This window comes from Lutra lutra, chromosome 9, assembly GCF_902655055.1.
Source record: "Lutra lutra chromosome 9, mLutLut1.2, whole genome shotgun sequence".
NCBI classification, from domain to species: Eukaryota; Metazoa; Chordata; class Mammalia; order Carnivora; family Mustelidae; genus Lutra; species Lutra lutra.
The window spans coordinates 119,706,747-119,727,555 of record NC_062286.1 but is presented as its reverse complement, the minus strand read 5'-3'; the positions used below and the strand labels follow the sequence as shown (position 1 = coordinate 119,727,555).

General features: G+C 37.6%; 1 pseudogene; it reads right to left on the bottom strand.

Moving 5' to 3' along the window:
- Positions 1-561: 561 nt before the first annotated feature.
- Positions 562-20,705, bottom strand: LOC125109890 (ATP synthase membrane subunit K, mitochondrial-like; annotated as a pseudogene).
- Positions 20,706-20,809: the final 104 nt, after the last annotated feature.

Genomic DNA, 20,809 nt, shown 5'->3' with positions numbered 1-20,809 from the left:
GCAGAGAGAGAGGAAGGGAAGCAGGCTCCCTGCTGAGCAGAGAGCCAGATGCGGGGCTCCATCCCAGGACCCTGGGATCATGACCTGAGCCGAAGGCAGAGGCTTTAACCCACTGAGCCACCCAGGTGCCCTGATTTACTTAATGTATTGTGGGATTTGGTTTGCTAGTATTTTGCTGAAGATTTTTTGCATCTGTGTTCATCAGGGATGTTGGTCTGTAGTTCTATTTTGTAGTGTCTTTATCTGGTTTGGGGGTTGGGGTAATGCTGGCCTCTTGGAATAAGTTTGGAAGATTTCTTGCTTCTATTTTTTTTTTTTTTAATAGTTTGAGAAGAATAGGTATTAACTGTTCTTTAAATGTTTGGTATAATTCACCTGGGATACTATCTGGTCCTGGACTTTTGTTTGTTGGGAGGTTTTTTGTTTTTTCCCAGGTTCATAATTTATTGTACAAATTGTCTAGTACAATTTGTCTGGTACAAATTAAGTATCACATGATGAGTTGACATTGGCTTCTGCAGGAATGGGGACTTAACAAATGAGGTACAGGTTAAAATCCATTTATGTTGCTTTCAGAGATGGTGTTTTTTTTTAGATCTTAACTTGAAGTATAAGATCATCAAAGCAATTCCTCCGTATGTGGCCAGTACACAATTCATTCTACCTGTGAGAGTATAAGTTTTGAAACATTTTCTGACACCAGTGAAATGGGATCGGGCATCAATTTCTGGACTTGCTGTGATTTCAGTCTTGCAAAAGACACCAATTTCCCTGCTTGTGTCCCTTTTTGGGAGTTTTAGATTACTGATTTGGCTTCATTTTCAGTAATCAGTCTGTTTCTAGTCTTCCTGATTCGGGTTTGGGAAATTAAATGTTTCTAGGAATTTACCTATTTCTTCTAGGTTGTCCAATTTGTTGGGATATAATTTTTCATAATATTCTTTCACAATCCCTTATAATTCTGTGATGTCAGTTGGTTAGTTGTTATTTCTCCTCTTTCATTTCTGATTTTTTTTATTTGAGTCCTCTCTCTTTTTTTGGATGAGTCTGTCTAAAGACTTATCAAGTTTTGTTTTCTTTTATAAGATTTTATTTATCTATTTGACAGACAGAGATCACAAGCAGGCAGAGAGGCAGGCAGAGAGAGAGAGGAGGAAGCAGTTTCCCCGATAAGCAGAGAGCCCGATGCGGGGCTCAATCCCAGGACCCTGGGATCATGACTTGAGCCAAAGGCAGAGGCTTAACCCACTGAGCCACCCAGGCGCCCCAAGACTTATTAAGTTTATTGACTTTTTCAAAGAACCACCTCCTGGTTTCATTGATCTGTCCTATTGTTTTTTGTTTGTTTTTAGTTTCAATTTTGTTTATTTCCACTCTAATCTTTATTAGTTCCTTCCTTCTACTGGTTTGGGTTTTTGTTTATTCTTCTTTTTCTAGCTCCTTTAGATCTGTATTGCTATAAACTCCCCCCTTAGAACAGCTTTTGCTGCATCCCAAAGATTTGGGGCCATTGTGTGTTCATTTTCATTTGTCTCCATATATTTTTTGATTTCCTCTTTGACTTCTTGGTTGTTCCATCCATTATTTAGTAGCATGTTATTTAACCTCCATGTATTTATGCTCTTCCCATATTTTTTTTTCCTGTGGTTGATTTCTTGTTTCATAGTATTGTGGTCAGAAAAGATAGATGGTATGATTTTACTCTTTTTGAATTTGTTGAGACTTTGTCTGTGGCCTAATATATGATCTGAAGAATGTTCCATGTATACTTGAAAAGAATGTGTATTCTGCTGTTTTAGGATGGAATGTTCTGAATGTATCTTTTAGATTCATCTGGTTCAATGTGTCATTCATAGCCATTGATTCCTTGTTGATTTTCTTTTTTTTTAAGATTTTATTTATTTGTTTGTTTGACAGAAAGAGTGAGAGAGATCACAAATAGTCAGAGAGGCAGGCAGAGAGAGAGGGAGAAGCAGGCTCCCCACTGAGCAGGGAGCCCGATGATCAAGCCCAGGTCTTGATCCCAGGACCCTGGGACCATGACCTGAGCCGAAGGCAGAGGCTTAACCCTCTAAGCCACCCAGGCACCCCGTCCTTGTTGATTTTTCTGTTTGGATGATCTCTCCATTGATGTAAGCACGGGTTGTTAAATTTCTCTACTATTATTGTATTACTATTGATTAGTTCCTTTATGTTTGTTATTAACTGCTTTATGTATTTGGAAGGTGCCATGTTGGGTGCATAAATATTTATTTATGTATTTATTATTTATGTATTTATATATTTATTTAAAAGATTTTATTTATTTATTTGACATAGAGAGAGAGAGATCACAAGTAGGCAGAGAGGAGGCAGCAGAGAGAGGGGGGAAGCAGGCTCCCTGCTGAGCGAGAGAGCCTGATGCTATGTTTTTGAACTTTATCTGAATGGAATACTACTGTATGTATTATGGGACTTGCTTCTTTTGTTTTACTTGTTGATGTGTGAAGTTGTGATTTAGTTATTTTTACTGCTACATAGTGAATATCCCACATTTTATTTATGCATATTTTACTGTGATCATCATGTGAGTTGCTCCAATGTGGACTATTAAGAACAACACTCCTGTGAACATTCTTGTACAGGACTCCTGAGCACACATGTAGTGATTACTCCACATACTGAGAAATGGAATTGATTGGTTATAAAGTTATGTGTACAGTCAACTTTATTAGGTAATACCAAATTGTTTACCAAGTTCATTTTTACCAATTTTATACTCTAGTTAGGAGCAGATTGCTCTTGCTCTTTACGTCACCAATGTTTGTTTGTTTGTTTCCTTGTTGACTTAAAATAATTTTTGCCCCTCTGTTTTAAAACAGTATTTCATTATAGTATAACTTACATTTTCTTGATTACTAAAAAGATCAAGCATTTCTTCTATTTTATGACCATTTGAACTTTCTTTTCTGTGAAATTCCCATTCATGTCTTTCCTCCCTGTCCTCATCGATTGTCTTTTTCTCATGATTCATAAATATCTTATACACAAATCCTTTGCTGGTTATGTATCTTACAAATCTTTTCTCCTAATTTATAGCTTGTCCTTTTAGTCTCTTCATGTATCTTTGGATGGATCAAAATTCTTCATCTAATGCAGTCAAATTTATCAGTATTTTTTCTTTTTGTATATTTAAGAGATCTTTTTCTATCTCATGGTCATAAAGTTATTTTCCTATCTTCTCTTCTAAAAGGTTTATAGTTTTGTCTTTCACACTAAAATCTCTAATTTTTATAGTGGAGAATTTCAAATATATACAAAATTAGAGAAAATAGTATATTAAACCCCCATAATCCGTTTCAAAAACATTCTTAAAAAAAAAAAAAAAAGGATTATTTATTTATTTATTTACTAGGCGGGGAGAGAGAGAGAGAGACAGTGAGAGAGGGAACACAAGCAGGGGTAGTGGGAGAGGGAGAACCAGGCTTCCACTGGGCAGGGATCCAATGAGGGGTTTGATGCGGGGCTTGATCCCAGGGTCCTGGGATCTTGACCTGAGCTGAAGGCAGACGATTAACGACTGAGCCACCCAGGCACCCCATCAAAAATGTTCAAATCAGGGCCAATCTTGTTTTATCTATACTCTTACCCACTACACACCCAAAACACAATATTTCTTTTTAATTACCTATCTATCTATCTATTTGACAGAGAGATAGAGAGAGAGCACAAGTAGGCAGAGAGAGAGGCAGGCAGAGGGAGAGGGAGAAGCAGGCTCTCCACTGAGCAGGGAGCCCAATGTGGGGCTTGATCCCAGGACCCTGGGATCACGACCTGAGCCGAAGGCACCCACTTAACCAACTGAGCCACCCAGGCGCCCCTATATTTTACCCATTAGTATTATAGAATGCATTTCTAAAGTATAAGAACTATTTTTTTAAAGATTTTATTCATGTATTTGACAGAGATCACAAGTAGGCAGAGAGGCAGGCAGAGAGGGAAGAAGGGAAACAGGCTCCCCGCTGAGCAGAGAGCCCTATGTGGGGCTCAATCCGAGGACCCTGAGATCATGACCTGAGCCGAAGGCAGAGGCTTTAACCCACTGAGCCACCCAGGCACCCTAAAGTATAAGAACTATTTTAAAAAACATAACTATGGTATTAATATAAATAAATAAAAATATTTAAAATTTCTTAATATCACCAAATATCTATTTAGAGTTCAAGTTTAAATTTTTAGTCGAACTAGAATTAATTTTTGTACATAGTATGAACTAGGAATATAATTTTTCCCATAAAAATTGTCCTGGCACAATTTATTGAACAACCCATCTTTTTCCTTCCTTTCTACAATGCTACCTGTCATAAATCAAGTTTTCATATATGCATGGGTTTATTTCTGGGAATTCTATCTGTTTCATTGGGCTATTTGTCTTAAGATACTGTTGTAATTACTATTACTTTATAAATATTGATATCTAGTGGGGATAGTCCTTTTATTTTCTTTTTCAGGAATGTCTTGGCTATTCCTGGTCCTTCGTTCTTCCATATAAAAATCATAAAAACAGCTTGTCAAATTCCACAAAAACAGACTGTTAGGATTTTTTGTCAAAACTGCATTAAATCTATAAATCAATCTGAAGAGAAATGTCATCTTTACATCTTTTTTCTTTTTTTTTAACCTCCACACCCAGTGTGGAGCCCAGCAAAGGGTATGAACTCACGACCCTGAGATCAGGACCTGAACTGAGATCAAGAGTTGGTTGCTTAACTGACTGAGGCATCCAGGTGCCCCTATAATATCTTTTCATGTGAACATATCTCTCCATTTATTTAGGTATTCTTCAGTGTCTTTCAATATAGTTTAAAATTTTTCTCCATATGAATTGGACAAATTTTGTTAGATTTATTCCTAAGAATTTTTTATTTCTTTGTTGCTATTATAAATGTTATATTTGTAAGCTAATTTTACTAATTATTATTGTATATAGAAAAGCAACAGAATTTTATAAACTGATTTATACCCATCAACCTTGCTAAATTCTCTTAATTCTAATAATTCACCTACAGATTCTTTTGGATTTTCTCTGTAGATGATAAGTACATTCATCAAAAACCACCATTTTTTCTACTCCTTTCCAATATTTATATCTTTTATTTCTTATTCTTATCTTACTGTGTTGACTATGGTCTTCAGCATAATGTTGAATAAAGTGAAGAATACTTATTTATTTATATATTTACTTATCTATCTATCTATCTATCTATCAGAGAGAGAGAGAGAGCACAAGCAGGGAGAGTGACAGGCAGAGGGAGAAGCAGGCTCTCCGCTTAGCAGGGATCCTGATGTGGGACTCAATCCCAGGGTCCTGAGATCATGACCTGAGCAGAAGGCAGAAGCTTAACCGACTGAGCCACCCAGGCATCCCTAAGGTGAAGAATTTTTGCTAATATTTCAACAAAGGATATACTTTCAACATTTCCCAATTATATGTTGTATTAGAGATGCTCTTTATTAGATTAAGGAGGTTCCTTTCTGTTGTTGTTTTCTCCTTTTTAAGTCATGAAGAAATCTTGGATTTTTCATCAGTTGGTACAATCAGGTGGTTTCCCTTCCTTCATCTGCTAATGTAGTAAATCAATTTATTTTCCACTGTTAAGCCAAGTTCACTTTCCTGGTATAAACCAATTAGGTGATGTAGTACAGTGTTTTTTGTTTTTTGTTTTTTGTTTTTGTCCTGTTTTCTACCACTATCCTTGGTTGGTTTTGGAATCAGTTATTCTACCTTCATCAGAAGAACCGGGAAATGTCCCTCCTTTACATTTTTTTTTAAATTCTTTGGAAACTTTATGTAAGATTTTCTATTCCTGGAAACTTTGGTAGAACTTAACAACCAGGCCTCTATAAGAATATCATACAGAGTATGGCAAGATTTTTAAACTATGATCAAATTTCTTCACTGGTCATTGTACAATTCAGATTTTCTGGTTCAACATCGATCAGTTGGAATTTATCTATTTCATATTTTCAAATTTGTTGGCCTGAAATTATTTAAACTATTCTTTGTATCTATTTAATCTCTTCATCATCATCATCATCTTCATCTCTTTAATCTTTTATAATATTGGTGATTTTCATATTCTCTCTTGCTTGCCTAATTAATTTTACCAGAAATATTTTCAAAACACCAAATATTGGCTTTGTTGACCTTCTCTATGGTATATTTACTTTCCTTTTCATTAATTTCTGCTTCATTTTTATTATTTCTTTTGCTTTAGTTTATACTGCTCTTTTCCCCCCTAATTTCATATGTTGAATGCTTACTTCTCTAATTTTAAGACTTTCTTCTTTTTCTTCCTTTAAGGTTATGAATTTCCTTCTAAACAGTGTTTGGTTGCATCCCACAAGTTTGGTTACATAGTAGTTTTCCTACTGTTTAGTTATAAGTATTTTCTGGTTTCTAATATAATTTCATTTTTAGCCTATAAGTAGTTAAGAAGTATGTTTTTTAAATCCCAATATGTGAGGTTTTCCAAACTTTTCATTAATTATTGGTTTTTTTTTTTTTTAAAGATTTTATTTATTCACTTGAGAGAAAGAGTTTGAGAAAGAGAGAGTACTAGAGGGGGTAGTGTCAGAGGGAGAAGCAGACTTCCCACTGAGCAGGGAGCCCAATGCAGGACTAGATGCTGGGACTCTAGGATCATTACTTGAGCTGAAGTCAGTTGCCCAACCAATTAAGCCACCTAGGTGCCCCTAATTATTGGTTTCTAACTTAATTGCATTGTGGTCCCAGCATATGGTCTGTGTAATACTAATCATTTAAAGATTTATAGACTAGGGACACTTGGCTGGCTCAGTCAGTGAAATACACAACTCTTGATGTCAGTATTGTGGGTTTGAGCCCCACGTTGGTGTAGAGATTACTTAAAAATAGAAAAACTTTAAAAAATGAAAAAAATAAAAGTAACTTTATTGTGATATAATTCACATAACATAAAATTCACCCTTTTGAAATATATAGTGTTTTTAGCATATTCAGAGTTGTGCAACCATCAGACAACATGTAGTCTTTTGTGACTGACTTCTTTCACTTAGTATAACGTTTTCAAAGTCCATCCATGTTGTAGCATGTATCAGCACTTTATTCTTTTTCATGGCTGAATAACATTCCATTTTATGGATATACTACATTTCATTTATGCATTCACCTGTTGACAGGTATTTGCGTTGTTTTTCACTTTGTGGCTAGTATAAATAATTCTGCTATAAACATTTGAGTACACGATTTTGTGTGGATGTATGTACATTTCTTTTGGGTATATACCTAAAAGTGGAATTGCTGGGTCATATGTACCTCTATGTTTAACATTTTGAGGAACTGTCAAACATTTCCAAAGTGGCTGCACCATTTTACAATCCCATCAGCAACACATAAGGATTCTAATTTTCCCACAATCCTGTCAACACTTGCTACCATCTTTTTGATTGTAGTCAACCTAATGGGTGTACAATTCTACCTCACTTTGGTTTTGATTTGTATTTTTCTAGTAACAAATGCTGTTGAACATGTTTTCATGTGTTTCTGGTCCATTAATATATCTTCTTTGGAGAAATATCTATTCAAATCCTTTGCTCATTTTATTTTTTAAAAGGATTTATTTATTTATTTATTTGAGAGAGAAGGAGAGAGAGAGAGGAGCACACAAGCAGGGGAAGGGTAAGAGACAAGCAGACTCTATGCTGAGCTTGGAGCCTGACACGGGGCTTGATCTCATGACCTGAGCCAAAATCAATAGTTGAATGCCTAACCTACTGAGCCACCCAGGTGCCCCAATCCTTTCCTTATTTTATTTTAAATATTTTATTTATTTGAGAGAGAGAGAGAGCACAAGCAGGGGGAGTGGCATGCAGAAAGAGAGAAAGAGATAGAGAGAGGGAGAAGAAGGCTCCCCATAGAGCAGGTGGAGCCCAATGTGGGACTTGATCCCAGGACCCTGGGATCATGACCTGAGCTGAAAGTAGTCGCTTAACAAACTGAGCCACCTCTGTTCATTTAAAAATAGAGTTATTTGTCTTTCTGTTGTTGAGTTATGAGAGTTCTTTATATATTCCGGATAAAAAAATCTTTATCAGATAAATGTGCAAATATTTTCTTCCATTCTGTGGGTTATCTTTTCACTTTCTTCATAGTATCTTTTGAAGCACAAGATTTTAAAATATCGTTGAAGCACAATTTATCTATGTTTTATTTTCATTTGTGCTTTTGGTATCATATCTAAAAAACCACTGCTTAACCTAATGTCATGTTTCTTTAGTATTTCTATGTTTTCTTTTTTTAAAGAAGACTTTATTTACTTATTAGAGAGAGAGTGAGAGAAACCACTAGTAGGGGGGTATGGACAGAGGGTGAGGGAGAAGCAGACTCCCTGCTGAGCTGGGAGCCCGACATGGGGCTCAATCTCAGGACCCCAGGATCATGACCTGAACTAAAGACAGACACTTAACCAATCGATCCACACAGGTATCCCTTATTTCTAGGTTTTTAAGAGTTTTATAATTTTAGGTCTTATATTTAGGTTTATGATCCATTGTGAGTTAATTTTTGTACGTGGTGTGAGGTAAGGGTCTAACATCAATATTTTGCTATGGTTTCCTAATTGTCCCAGCAGCATTTATTAAAGACTGTTCTTTCTCCCACTGAATGGTGTTAACATGCTTGCCAAAAATCAACTGACTATGAATTGATTTATTTCTAACCACTTAGTTCTATTCCACTAATCTATATGTCTTTCCTTATGTCAATACTATACTTCTTTAATTTCTGAGTCAATTTGACTAGACCATGTGGAGGGCAGATATTTGGCTGTTATTTCTGGGTAAGTGACTGTGAAAGCAGTTCTGACTTTGCATGGGCTCAGCAACATGGACTTACACTCACCAAGACCAACCTGGCTAGGACCACGAGTGAGTCTCCAATCTGCCAGCAGCAGAGACTAACAATGAATCACAAATATGGCACCATTCCCTGAGATGATCAACTAGCTACCTGGTGGCAGGTTGATTACATTAAACCACATCCATCATGGAAGGGACAGCATTTTGTTCTTACTGGAATACACATCTTTGATATGGATATGCTTTCCTGGCACACAATGTTTCTGCCAAAACTACTATCCATGGACTTACAGAATGTCTATCCACAGTCATAGTATTCCACATGGCATTGCTTTTGACCAAGGAACACATTTCACAGCAAAAGAAGTGCTGCAATGGGCCCATACTGCTCATGGAATTCACTGGTCTTATTATGTTCCTTACCATCCTGAAGCAGTGGGATTGATAGAATGGTGGAATGGCCTTTTGAAGACTAAGTTACAGTGCCAGCTAGGTGGCAGTATCTTGCAGGACTGGGGCAAGGTTCTCCAAAAAGTTGTATGTTTGGAATAGATGGTACTGTTTCTCTGATAGCCAGGATTCACAAATCCAGGAGTCAAGGGATGGAAATGGAAGTGGCACCACTTACTGTTGCCCATTAGCAAAATTTCTGCTCCTTGTTCCCATGACTTTATGCTCTGTTGGCATAGAGGTCTTAGTTACTGAGGGAGGAATGCTTCCACTAGGAGATACAACAGATTCCATTGATCTGGAATTTAATACTGCCACCCCATCACTTTGGGCTCTTCATGCTCTTGAATCAACAAGAAGGGAGTTACTGTGACTGATCCTGACTACCAATGGAAAATTGGACTACTACTCCATTGTGTGTGCATGTGTGTGTACGCGCATAACTCCTATTGGTTTTTTTTCCTCTGGAGAACCATGACTAATACAAGTATGCTATTTTGATTACTATAGCTTTATAGGAAGTTTTGAAATAGGGAGTGTGAATCCTCCAACTTTGTGCTTCCTTTCTAAGATAGTTTTGGCAATTTAAGTCCCTCGCATATGAAATTTTTGGATCATTTTGATAACTTATGCAAAGAAAAGGCATTTGGAATTTTAATAGGGATTAAGCTGAACCTGTGGCCCAATTTGGAGATTGCCACTGTAAGAACATTAAACCTTCCAATCCCTAAATTTCAGATGTCTTTCCACTTATTTAAATTTTCTTTAAATTTTTAAGGATGTCTGGGTAGCTCAGCCGGTTAAGTGTCTGTCTTTGGCTCAGGTCATGATCCCAGGGATCAAGTCTTGCATTGGGCTCCTTGCTTAGCAAAGAGCCTGCTTCTCTCTCTGCCTGCTGCTCCCCCTGCTTGTGGCCTCTCAACCTCTTTCTCTTTCACAAACAGATAAAATCTTTTTAAAAATCTTTAATTAAAAGATTTTTTTTTGTTTTCAGTGTGTAAATCTTACACTTTCTTATTAAATTTATTCTTAAGTATTTTACTTTTTAAAAATATTTTATTTATTTATTTGACAGACAGATCATGAATAGGCAGAGCCTGGCAGAGAGGGGGAAGTAGGCTCCCTGCTGAGCAGAGAGCCCTATGCGATGCGGGGCTCCATCCCAGGACCCTGGGATCATGACCTGAGCTGAAGTCAGAGGCTTTATTTAACCCACTGAGCCACCCAGGCATCCCTATTTTACTCTTTTTGATGCTATTTTACTTGGAATTGTCTTATAAATTTTATTTTCATGTTGCTAACTGCTAATGTATAAAAATATAATTGATTATTGTATTTTAATCTAGTATCTTACAATCTCCCATACTTATTAATCCTGATAGCTTTTTGTGGATTCCTAGGATTTACTATATACAAAATTATGTCATAGAATAAATCATGTCAACAGAGATAGTTTTACTTCTTTCTCTCAAATATGGATATTTTACTTTCTTTCTTGCCTAATTGCTCTACTAGAACCTCCAGTACAATGTTGAATAAAAGTGGTTATGGAATGAACTTAAAAAAAAATTAATTCAAAAGAATTTCTGACTTTTACCTCTCTTAACTCTCCCGGTCCACCTACCTTAGAAAGGAGTTTTGATATTGGAATGTGACTTTCTCTGGAAAGGAATAATCTCCTCTTAGCTGTTTACTGATTAGTGATCAGGATGAATGGGATGAAGAGTTATATAGACCTATTTTTGAAATTCAGGAGTTTTGCCTGACCATTCCTGGGCATAATGTACCTTTCTTTCTGCCAACAGCAGCTTCAGGTCAGCCTGGCTGTTACACACTCTTGGGAACAGATTGGTGGTTGCCAGAGGTGGGAGTGGAGGTTGGGGAGCAAAGTGGGAGAAGGAAGTCAAAAGATACAACTTCCAGTTATGAAATAAATTAGTCAGGAGATATAATGTACAGCATGGCAACTAGAATAATACTATATTGCATATTTGAAAGTTGCTAAGAGTATATCTTAAAATTTCTCATCACAAGAAAAAAAATTGTTACTATGTAGTGATGGATGTTAACTAGACTTATTACGGTGTATTTTGTATTTGTATGTTGTTAACTAGGTACTAAATTATATATATATTTTATAATATATTTATATTTATATAATTTTTTAAATAATATATATTATAAGCTATTATCATTAGCTTATTGTTGGTGGGTTTTTGTGATATATACAAATATCAAATCATTATGTCATACACCTGAAATTAATATAATGTTATATATTAACTATACTTCAATATAAATGTCACATGATATATACATAAAATAAACTGTAGATGTTGCAATACAACAAAACCGTGGGTTCCCCAAGGTCCATGTTTCTCTTAAGTAAAACATTTCACCATGTTTGCAGACATCTACATGGGTCTCTGTGTTGTTCTGGTGAACTTGGGAGCAAGGGGAACAGACATAAAAAATTAATGCTCATGTTGCTTGCTGTATGATGAGTAATACAATACTTTGTCTCATTCACTACACTTTTCATCTCTATAAATTTGATTTGGATCATTTTTATGTCTTCCATGTCTCCATTTAGCATGACCAACCCTTTCTTCAGCTTCTTTACATAAGGATGCAGTAAAAATAACTATTTTAATGTACTTGCTACTAATTCTATCATATGTATCATTTCTGGGTTGGTTTCTACTGATTGATTTTTATCCTAATTATAGGTCATATCTTCTGCTTCTTTAAATGTGCAGTAATTTCTTTTTGGATGACCAGACATTGTGAACCAATTATCACCTTTTGGATGATATATATTTTTATATTCTTATAATATTCTTGAGTTTTGTTCTCGGATAAAGTTACTTGGAAACAGTTTTATTGTTTAAGGTCTTGATTCTAAACTTTCTTAGACTAGCCTAGAGCAACCTTTAGTCTAGGACTAATTTTTCCCCAACATTCAGGCAAACCCTTCTGAATACTCTTCCTGATGCTCTGTGAATTATGTGGGTTTCCCCCCTGAATGGAGGGAATAGGTAATAGTCCCAGCCCTGTGTGATCATTGGTATTTTGTTTTGCTGCTAATCCTTTAAGTGGTTCTTTCCCCAGCCTCAGGTGGTTTCTTCATTCCTCTCTGGTTCTCTGCCCTGTAAACTCTATATGTTGCGGCATCTAAAGACTCGCAGCATCGTCTCCTCAACTCAGGGAGATTGCCAGATGACTGGATTTCACCTCATTGCACCATGGTCTGGAAACTTATTAAAACAATTGTAAGCTTGGCTTATTTTCCATCTTTCAACGATTACTGGCTGTCATAACCTGGTATCCACTGAAACCACTGTTTCATATATTTTGTTCCATTTTTTAGTTTTTTCAGGGGGAGGGTAAATTCAGTACCAGTTATTCCATCTTGGTTGGTTGTGTTCATTCTGTTTGAAGTAACAAAGTTAAGCTCCTGAATAGAAAGAAGTATGCTGTGTTCTTAACCATCTGTTAAGAGTCAGGTATAGGGGCACCTGGGTGGCTCAGTGGGTTAAAGCCTCTGCCTTCAGCTCAGGTCATGATCCCAGGTCCTGGGATTGAGCCCTGCATCGGGCTCTCTGCTCAGCAGGGAGCCTGCTTTCCCCCCTCTGTCTCTGCCTGCCTCTCTGCCTACTTGTGATCTCTGTCTGTCAAATAAATAAATAAATAATCTTAAAAAAAAAAAGAGTCAGGTATATACTATCCTAAACTCTTATAAGTAGTGTAGTTGGTGAATTTACAGTATTCTACTTCTTAGGGGAAGTAATCAAGTGTCAAAAACATGACGTTGGAGTTGGTCAGACAACTTGGGTTTAAATTCTGTCTTTATCATTAGCTAGCTATATAACCATGGACAGTTTCCTTGAGCTTCAGTTTTCTCATTTGGAAAATAAGAATAACACCTACTTCTAGAGTTGTTGAAATAACTAATATAAAATGTGTATCCTAATGGCTGGTACATAGTAAAATCTCAATAAATGGTAGCTGTAATTACCAAAGGTACTTGTCTTATTAGTACCATCAGTATCTGCATAGGTATTCAAATTTAATAAACTATAAGCAAAGTGAGGACATTACTCTTTTATTGGAAAGCTGTAACTTGTCTTAAAATTAAATTTTGTGGCTTTTTTGGATGGTATTGTCTTGTGGACAATTTATGATGATTTTTTAAAAGATTTTATTTAATTATTTGACAGGCAGAGATCACAAGTAGGCAGAGAGAAAGGAGGAAGCAGGCTCCTTGGTGAGCAGAGAGCCCAATGCGGGGCTCTATCCCAGGATCATGGGATCATGACCTGAGCTGAAGGCAGAGGCTTTAACTCACTGAGCCACCCAGGTGTCCCTATGATGATGTTTTTTAATTGTGCTTATTGATGATACCAAATATATATTCATATGGACCAAGAAAATAGACTAATTAATATAAATTGTGTACATAATACACAGGTAGAATATTTTTGCTAATATGGTCAGTTGATATATGAGACACATGTTCTAAAATAGCTGTAGCTCTATTGTTGTGGTTACTAAGTAAATATTTTTAAAAAATCAATGGTGTTTGTATAAGCCAACAATAACTTAAAAACAATAATGACAAAAAAAATCTCATTCACAGAAGAACTACAAAAATAAAATAAGTAGGAATACATTTAAGCAACTATGAGGATATATATGAAAAAAACTATAATCTCTGGTGAGAGACACAGGAAAAACTTGAGTAAGTGGAAAGACAAACTACTGAGGGTAAAAATTATTACAGTAAAAAAGAGAACTGCCCCCAGATTAATATATAAATTTAATATAATCTCTGCCTAAATCCCAATGAAGTTTTTATTTATTATTTATTTTTTTAAAGATTTTATTTATTTATTAGACAGAGAGAGATCTCAAGTAGGCAGAGAGGCAGGCAGAGAGAGGGGGAAGCAGGCTCCCCACTGAGCAGAGAGCCTGATGTGGGGCTCGATCCCAGGACCCTGGGATCATGACCTAAGCTAAAGGCAGAGGCTCAATCCATTGAATGACCCAGGTACCCCGAAATTTTTATTTTTTAAATTGTTTCTGACGGGGGGGCACCTGGATGGCTCAGTTGTTAAGCATCTGCCTTCAGCTCAGGTCATGATCCCGGGGTCCTGGGATCGATGCCTGCATCGTGGCTTGGGCTCCCTGTTCAGCAGAAAGTCTGCTTCTTCCACTCCCGGTGCTTGTATTCCCTCTCTCCTGTCTCTCTCTGTGTCACATAAATAAATAAATAAAATCTTTAAAAAAATAAATAAATTGCTTCTGAGGTTCATTTGAGAAAACTGTGCTCCAAAGACTGTCAGCCTGTCTTGGTTGTGCAGTTTCAACTGGGAGTAAGCCAGTGTGGGAGCCACAGATGCTACTCTACCACTCTTTTACATCATTTCCTTAGAGGCATCTCAGAAGTCCTAGTAGAACAATCCCAGGAGTCCTTTTTGCTTGTCTTGATTTTCCCAAGCAAATATATTCTGTTAGACCCGTGAATCTGGAAAGGCCCTTCCTTTTTTACTCCAATCTCGACAGAGTCACTGAAGAAAATTAACACATGTTTCTGAGTCATTACTATGTTAAGAGGATCATTCTTAAAAACCTTTTGAGAGGGGCGCCTGGGTGGCTCAGTAGACTGAGACTATTAGTCAGTCTCCTGGAACATGAATACCTCTTTCTATTTCATGGCGAGTGGAGCATAATGGCTGCAATGAGGAGGAACAGTCCTGACGCTGGATGTGGCGAAGTCACACGGATCTTGAGAAGGCATATAGGCAAACACCAGCCCAATCTTCCCAAGGAGGCAGTGTGTATCTTTCCCTAATGTTTCTCCTAGGTTTCTCCTGAGCATCTTTTGCATTAGCATCACCTTAAGAGCTTATTAAAGATCCTTGAGTCCCACTTTACATCTACAAGTCAGGATCTCAGGACCTAGGTCCTTAAAACATGTTTTGACAAGTTTCTCTGCAGGCTAAACATTCTAAAATGCCCCCTACTCCGTGTCTAGTTTCAGATTTGCTCAATCTGATAAATACTGCCCTCTAAAAAATGGTTCTCAGGGTTCTCACCAGTTTTGTGAAAAGTTACTTCATAGGTCCTGAGCCCTAAACCTCACAAAAAGACTCTGGGCTCCTTAAAGGCTGCAGATCACAGCACTTAGAGCCTCAACCTGTCTGCAGCCCGTTTTTCATTTCCCTCCCTCTCTGTAGCCACCATTCCCAACCCCACTTCTTTTTTGTTTCATAGGCTGTAACTGGGCATTTCTAAGGTAAAAACAGATATTCGAAAGGTAAACATTATACCCACAAACTCTGTCCATTTTTTCTTTAAAATGTCTCCTACTCTTTTCTTTTTATTCCTGCTGCCATATCCGAGAGACCCTTATCACCATAATGAGACTCACACACAGCCTTCTGTTCATCTGTATGACATCAGTGCTCCTTCTCTCAAATCTTGCCCACCTACGACCCCCTGCCCACCTGCTCAAAATGCTAAAAGGACTCTTGGTATTAACCATAGCTAGTTTAAACTCCTCTGTTTATTTTCCAGGTCCTTTACAATGTATCCCATTTTGCTTTATTTCCCACTATTGCACACATGCTTTCCATTTACTGCCCACACATGGCCTGGTCATTTCAACCCACGGGACAGATTTATCTCAATGTTCCCAAAGCATGGTATAAGGAGTTAGAATAGGAGTCCAATAAATGCGGGCCAACTGACTCAGCAGTTGGCATTTGTTTCCATTTTGATGTCCTCTCTTTTTATATTTAATCCCTCGAGTCATTCAAGTACCATATTCTGCTTACAGACTTTCCAAGTTTCTCTAGCTCTTATGGCCTACATATTTATTATGTAGAAAACACACACACACACACACACACACACACACAAAGAAGAAAACAAAAGGAAGGGAGGGAGGAAGAGAGGGAGGGAAGAGTTAAGTTAAGTTAAGTTAAGTTAAAGGGAGGAGAGGAGGGAAGAAAAGTTCCCCACAACAGATAATTGGCTTTAGGAGTTGCTAAAGTCAAGGGAAGTGAAGGAAATGCTAGTAGTCTGATAACTCCCACTTCGAAACTATTCAGGAGGAATATTTGCTGGCTTTCTATAGTACCATATAATCAGTATCATTCTGTTCAGAACACATATACTGTCAGTGTTCCTTGCTAAGTGTTTCAGATACATTCGTTCTGCTTCCCCCATGTTAGTTCAGGATTCATTTCTTCCAGATTCCCTGATGGCCCATATTGAGCTAAATGCCCCGTTCTCCATGCTCCCACAAGACCCTGGTGTTTACTTGTAACTCAATATCTTATATTGAAAGTGCTTCTTTGTGAGTATGATTCACCCTTAGACTATGAATTTCATGAGACAAGATCCAGGCTTACTTGTCTTTATATTACCTCTATAGACTCGGTACATGAAGATGCTACAGAAATGGTCTCTGAAGTAACTAGGCTGTAAGCTTTGAAGGATGGGGAACCAGTTTTTACACTTCTTGTTTTTGTATTATGAATAACAAGCTCAGTGTTTAGGTGTTAAGAAAAAGCTTGTTAATGTTAACATTTCTGTGCTCGCCATCCACTCATAACCTTACCCTTGCCCATTAAACCTTAGTTACTGAGCATTTAGTAAATCTCAACAGACTCTTATTAACTTAGGTTAATACTGATGGCCACTGTGAAAGAAAAACAAGAAACAAAGTCATTAGTTATACTTCTGTTTAGAAATTCATGCATAGTCTAATTGTCAAAAAGAACTTCTGCCTCATTTTCATACTTTCAGAGAATAGGCTTTAGAGCCAGGCAGAATTAGATTTGCCTGGCTCCAAAGCTTATTAGACTCATGGCGCTGCAAATGCACTAGTTATTTGACCTATTGCAGGGCCTTTTAGGGCTCTAAATTAAAAATGGAAATGACAGGAGTCACCTGGGAGGCTCAGTGGGTTAAGTGTCTGCCTTTGGCTTAGGTCATGATCTTAGGGTCACAGGATCAAGCCCTGCTTTGGGTTCTTGCTTGGGGAGTCTGTTCCTCCCTCTGTCTCTGTCCCCTGCTCATGTTCTCTCTTTCTCAAATAAATAAAATCTTTAAAAAATAAATAAAAATGGAAATAACGGTATATATTCTAGGATCATTATGAGCACCGAATGTGATAATATATATAAAGTATCTTAGCACCATACCTGGCACATACCATAGTCTTCAACCAATGTTAGCTATTGCTTCTTGATCCTGTCCTTCCTCAAGAGGGTCACTTGGGTCACACAATATCTCCTGTGTTACAAGATATTGTCTTGTGTGGCCTACGGTTAGGTTTCCTATTTTCACATTACCTGTCCCACAAGAGCTATCAGTCTATACCTATATACATTTGAGTGTGTAATATGTGTTACTTGGGAGTGTATATATGGACATCTATATGGCTGTGTGTGTACATCTGTGTGTAAGAGCCAAAGGCTTCCAGTTATCCTTGCATTTGATTTGAGAAACTTCAGAGGCTTTAATTAAAATCACTAAATAGGGGACGCCTGGGTGGCTCGGTTGGTTGAGCGGCTGCCTTGGGCTCAGGTCATGATCCCAGCGTCCTGGGATCGAGTCCCGCATCGGGCTCCTTGCTTGGCGGGGAGCCTGCTTCTCCCTCTGCCTCTGCCTGCCATTCTGTCCGCCTGTGCTCGCTCTTTCTCCCTCTCTCTGACAAATAAATAAAATCTTAAAAAAAAAATAAAATCACTAAATAGGGCACATTCTCCTCTCCTCTTGCTGCTTTTTCTGCCATCTGCCTGGTTTCCCCTATTAAATGAAAATATAGTGAGAAGCTACTAGATTAAGCTGCAGTGAGCAGATTCCACTGTCAACATGTAAAAGCTAATTATCAAACCATTATCAAACTAAAACCCCCACCATTATCAAACTAAAAGCCCAGATGCTGCTATAGCTCACAACAGAAAAATGATGAATAGGTGATGCCAATTTGCATCAGTGGGACTTAACGAAGGTAATGAAAAAAGGGATATTATCTCCACCTTCCCATTTTCTAGGCAGAGTAGGTGAGTGGAAAACTTATAAGGCACACCAAGTAGTCTTGGTGAGTAGCTCCAAACATCAAATCTGTGGCATCTCTCATTCTGGTCTAAGGGCCTGTGGTAGATTTCCCCCTCTAATAATGCTGGAGCCAAACCTCTATGCTAGCAGTTTTCACCCCCTAGGTAATTGTCAATTATCTCCAGAGTCATTAGGAAAGCCTGAAAATATTTTCCAAGACAAAGTTGATTTTAATTAACTTTTATATATTTTAAATGTATTATCAGAGAGTTCTACTTCTAGCAAAGCCTGACTAGTTAGGCTGCTACACACAATATTGCTGAGAACAATTAGGAAAGTTGAACAAATTATTTTTTAAACACCAAACGAAGTCATAGAAAAGCTAACAAAGCAATGATAATCTGCTGGTCCAAGATGTGGAAGAAAAGAGAAGTTAAAAAAGGTGAGTTGGTGTTTGGGGAAACCTTACTCTGAAGATAACTGCTGATCCAAAAACAAAAACAGCACTGAAAAGGTGAAAAGAGCTTTTGGCAATTTCCCTACCAGGAATGGCAAGAGAAAAATATTGTAAAGAGCATGAATAGGAAGAGGGGCCCTGGTAAACACCCCAGGTTTCAACTGGGATCATGAAGGATTTACCCTAGGGATAAAGATGAACTGAAAGTAGACTAGTCCTTATGAGGATTCACTTATGAAGCTCAGCTTTGAATTTTTCAGACATTTACTTGATGAACGTATTCAGGCTCTGATCCATCTGTTTGACAGAAATAAAATAAATCCTCTCTAGAGGGATATAACATCACATAGAACTTCCAATCATCTCTGGAGTTCAGCAAGCTTTATCAAAGACATTGACAATTTGATTCTAACATTTATATGGAAATGCAAAGGACCTAGGATTTAGAATTATCAGAATGATATTGACTGAAAGGAAGAACAAAGTTAGAGTTCTTATACTTCTGAATTCAGAATTTATCAGAAAACTACAGCAGGCTTACAAAAGAAGTAAATAGAAATGGATTAATAGTCTGGGTGGCTCAGTCATTAAGCATCTAACTTTGGCTCAGTTCATGATCCCAGTGTCCTGAGTTTGAGCCCCATATAGGGCTCCTTGCCCAGCAGGAAGCCTGCTTCTCCCTCTCCAGTTCCCCCATGCTTGTTTTCCCTCTCTCACTATCTCTCTCTGACATAAATAAATAAAATATTTATTTTTTTAAGGTTTTGTTTATCTGAGAGAAAGCGAGAGACAGAGCACGCCAGGTGGCGGGGTGCAGGGGGCGGAGAGGGAAGAGGGAGAAGCAGACTCCTCTCTGAGGAGAGAGCCTGATGTGGGGTTCAATTCCAGGACCCTGGATCATGACCTGAGCCGAAGGCAGACGCTTAATGGACTGACCCACCCAGGTGTCCCTAAAAAAAATCTTCAACAACAACAACAACAAAATAGATTAATAAGAGTCAAGTCTAGGGGCGCCTGGGTGGCTCAGTGGGTTAAGCCGCTGCCTTCGGCTCAGGTCATGATCCCAGGTCCTGGGTTCGAGCCCCACATCGGGCTTTCTGCTCAGCAGGGAGCCTGCTTCCTCCTCTCTCTCTGCCTGCCTCTCTGCTTACTTGTGATTTCTCTCTGTCAAATAAATAAATAAATAAAATCTTAAAAAAAAAAAAAAAGAGTCAAGTCTAGAAATAGATCCAGTCATATATAGTCAATTGATTATCAACCAAGACACCAAATCAATTCAATTGGGAAAGTTAAGTCTATTTAACAAATTGTGCTGAAATGACAGGATATCTCAATGGAAAGAATCCCTACTGCACTCCATCCACAAAAATAATTCAAGATGGATCACAAACCTAATGTAAAAGCTAGAACCATGAAGCTTCTAAAAGAATATCCTTGCAACTACAGAATAGGCAAAGCTTTCTTAGGAATAATGTAAAATGTACTAACCATAAAGTAAAAAGTAAAATATTGGACTTTAAGAAAATTAAATTTTTGCTCATCAAAAGACATAATTTTGAAAGTGAATAAGCAGGCAACCAACTAAGAAAAAATATTCCAATACATATGCATGGCAAAAGATTTGTAGTCACAGAATATGAAGAACTCCTACTGAGAATTTCAGGAAGACCATCAAGTAAGCAGCACAGGGAATCTGCCTCTCCACCGAGACAACTGAACTGACAAAATCTGTCTCATGTAATTCTCTAGGAATTCCAAACTCTATTGAAGGCTTATGACTTCCAGGGGAAAGCTTGCACAGCAAGTTGTGCGTAATTTTGACTAACCTGCGGCAGACAGCTGTGCACATGTTCCTGGAGGAGCTTGCTGAACAAGTGTGGGCAAAAAAGAACCCTGTCTTCCAAATATTAGGATCTGTGCCCTGATTGCTGATTCCTGCTTCTGATCATAGAG